The sequence below is a fragment of the Bos taurus genome, chromosome 24 (genome assembly GCF_002263795.3).
Source record: "Bos taurus isolate L1 Dominette 01449 registration number 42190680 breed Hereford chromosome 24, ARS-UCD2.0, whole genome shotgun sequence".
Classification (NCBI taxonomy): Eukaryota; Metazoa; Chordata; class Mammalia; order Artiodactyla; family Bovidae; genus Bos; species Bos taurus.
In genome coordinates, this window is record NC_037351.1 from 19,385,820 (window position 1) to 19,389,490 (window position 3,671).

Consider the following 3,671-nt stretch of genomic DNA (forward strand, 5'->3'; position numbering starts at 1 on the left):
ACTCCCGGAGTTCACTCAAACTCACGTCCATTGAGTCAGTGATGCCATCCAACCATCTCATCCTCTGTCGTCCCCTTCTCCTCCTGCCCTCAATCCCTTCCAACATCAGAGTCTTTTCCAATGAGTCAACTCTTCGCATGAGGTGGCCAAAGTACTGGAGTTTCAGCTTTAGCATCATTCCTTCCAAAGAAATCCCAGGACTGATCTCCTTTAGAATGGACTGGTTGGATCTCCTTGCAGTCCAAACTGGCTTAAGCCTTAATCAAATAAAATAATAAAATAGAAAAAATAAAATAAAATAGAGTATACTGGCTTATGAAACCCAAAGATCCAAACGTAGATTGGCCTCAGGCTCTCACTTTTTGCTTTCTCCAACTTCCTCTGGGTGGGCTGTGCTCACCTCAAGTTGAGCAATAGCCACTGGGCAACTCCTGCAGAAAAAGAACTCCTCCTACCCAGAATGCAGGAATGAATTCTAATTGGCTAACCTGAGACCACATGGTCCTGCCTAACTAATCACTGAGCTCTGATTGGCCAGGCTAGATCACGCGCTTCCCCAAAGCTGTATTGGACTGATAGCCTCGATTTTCATTCAGGAAGCTGGTTCATTCTGAGCAGTGCCATCAGCTCTGTTCCTCATCTCCTCAAGCCTCTGCCACACAAACGCGGGTCGATGAAGGTAACACACACATAAACACACTTAGGATCACCTCTGCCACCAGGACTACTCAACACTAATCTGGGAAATGCCACAGTGATGAGCTCCATATTGTCCAGGGTGTACATTGATAGAAAGAAACCCAGGGTCCCTCCAGTTCTGAGCAGGACAGTCCTTCCAGAAGGGAACTGTCAAAGCCACCTTACGAAGTACCATCACTTGTTTAACTGTCTATTGTTTGCTGATGTTCTTGTCCAGTATAAGTATTGCTCTGTGAGGTCAGAGACTGAATGTCTCCTTGCTTATGGAATCATCAGCATCAAGAATGGGTGGTACCTGGCCCAGGGTATGAACTCAGTAAACGTTTAAGCCTGTACCAGGGAAGCGGCAAGTCTCCCTTAGGCTGCCCTCTGAGCATCACCCCAGGGGCAGCTTAGGCTGACCATGAATAGACACATCACTTTCCCTGCAGTCAAAGGAGCACAACAGAAATGGATAGAGCTCTCACCTCTCCAGCTTGCAGAAACAGAGAGCCTTACTTACAGAGCCTACTTAACAAAGTGAAGCCATGGAGGTCTCCCAAGGTAAGCCTCATGCCCATAAAGGGCGAACAGCTGAGGGAGCTCCAGGAGAGGTGTTAAGGGCCTGGGTGGTCCAGATCTCTGTGGTCTGATGGGACACTAGGAAGCCAGGAGCACCAGGGAGATCCTGGGGCCTGAGTGGAAGGAAGCCCTGCTGGTGGGAGAAGGGAACTGGAGAGCAGAAAGGAGAGGTGGAAAGTGGCCTGGGCAAAACTTTGCTTCCCCTTCCCAGACCTCTCATTTCCTCTGTCCCTGGGAGGCAATGAGGGGGGTGCTGTTGTCTGCCTTTCTGCACAGACACCTGTAATCACCGGCGCCATCAACTCCCCGTCCCTGCGTGGAAGCTGCTCGCCACAGTGAGAACCTCAGCTCCAAACTGGAGTTGCCTAGCAACTCAGAGTCCTGAAAAGAAGCGGAGGAGCCAGATAAGAAAGGGCAGAGGGAAATGGGTCTGGCAGAGGAAGGAGATACCGGGAGTAGACAGCCTTATGCCCAGGCTCTCAAGTCCTTAGGACCTGTCCACCCACCTCCAGCTGTCCTCTCACTGGACACTAGGTACCTACCACTGGGGATATTTCCCTTTCAATTCACTTATCTCTTTGAATTGCAAATCCTCTGGAGAGGTCTGCCCACTGCACTGAGCATGGGAGGAGCTTATGAGACCCTCTTGGGGAAAAGGAAAGGGGAAAGGTGGAAATGAAGTCTTATCCCACCCTAATCTGCCCTGTGCTTCCTACTATATTCCATGTTAATTCAGGGCATTCCACTCTTCCCTACCCAAGGTGTGTCCACGGGTGCAGGGCCAAGATATGAGGCTTGCATATTTGACAGCCAGCTCTGTGGGGACTCAGTGAGCTGCTTAGCTCGTGGAGCTTCAGTCTTATCTAAAACAATCTTCAATCATGAGGTTGTCATCAAAGTTAGAGGAAATAATACATTTGAGAATAAGTGGTACAATATTTGGCATGTAGACAGTACATCTATATGCTAGTTTCCCTTCCTGAAGATTGAAAACATGTTGCCAAGGTCATGGTCATGGGGTCCCTTGAGATACATATAAACCCTCCTACTTTTCAAACTAACCAGACTCGAATTCTAATTTTGGAGGTGAAGTTTAGCTCCAAGGCTGGAGAAACCCCTGAAAGTCAACTCTTGACTTTAAAGCTGGGAGACTTCAATCCTTGCTCTTGGGGAACACATCACCCAGTGGGCAAGGCAGAGCGCCAACAGTCAGGAGAGTTGGAAAAGAACAGACAATGACCCCATGTTTTGCTTCTGAATTAATCAGGTGTCCTGTTGGCTTTATTTTTCAGAGGCATCGGGGCCATTCTTGCATCTGGCCGCCTTTGATGGGTCATTTCAGTTGACCTCTGGCAGTGCTTATGACTTTAACCTACGTATCACGGGAGTGGGAGTCGGTGCTGGAACTACGAATTTGTCTGGATTTGGGTTTGTCATACTTTGGCTGGTGTTAGACCTCTGGATAGAAACAAGGCTTCATTTCATATCCTTGGAGCACAATTTAAGATCAAGATTTGACTGGCAAATGGAATGTGATTTTGTAAACTCATCATCTTGTGCTTATCCATTCTTCTGTCCACACTGCACTTATTAAGTTAGACCCAATTGTGCACTAAATATAAAGAATATGGAAAAAAGAATAAAATGGCCCCAGCCTGCATTTTATGCCTAATAAAAGAACACTAGAAAATAGCCCATCATTCAAATCCAGATAAAGCAGTTCCTCTTCTCAGGGCAAGGGTAGTTCAGAGAAGGAGCTGGAAATAGTACAGTAAGGTAAGAGAGCTTCTGGGGCAGAGGGAACTTTTTTGAAGCACCCTATCTCCACACAAAATTTGACCTTCTCCAATATCCATATTCCTAGACCCAACTGAACTCAGGGGAAAAAGTATACCTAAGAATGGGGGAAAGTGACAGGCAAGCAAGGACCCCAAAGCTTGAAGGATATTAGAACTGATAGAATATTGACAGGAAAGGAAAGAAGAGGGGACCAGAGTGCCCCCAGTGTCCTTTCTGTAGCCACCGGTTGGGTGCCTAATTTGCAATCTTATACATCAGCTCAGCCCTGAGTCTTCATTCATTCACTGCTATCCAATTAGATCAGTCTGACCTCCATGTTCCTAAGGCTTGTGTGTGTGTGTGTGTGTGTGCACGTGTGTGTTAGGAGAGGACATCTGTATGCCTGCTGAGGGACTGAGGGCACCTACAGTGCATGCAGGTGGAGTCTGTGTTGTGTGTGTGTGTGTGTGTGTGTGTGTGTGTGTGTATAACCTGTGGATTCATGATAGAAAACACTCTGATGTAAAAAAACATGTGTGTGTGTGCTCAGTCATTAAGTCATGTCTGACTCTTTGCAACCCCATGGACTTTAGCTCACCAGGCTCCTCTGTTGATTGGGATTCTCTAGGCAA

General features: G+C 47.3%; 1 long non-coding RNA gene across 1 annotated transcript; it reads left to right on the plus strand.

The window, feature by feature from the left end:
- Window positions 1–516: 516 nt before the first annotated feature.
- Window positions 517–2,886, plus strand: LOC132343811 (uncharacterized). Its single transcript, XR_009492784.1, has 3 exons — window positions 517–679; window positions 1,131–1,242; window positions 2,553–2,886. It is a non-coding gene; the product is annotated as an uncharacterized lncRNA (long non-coding RNA).
- The last annotated feature ends 785 nt before the right edge of the window (window positions 2,887–3,671 follow it).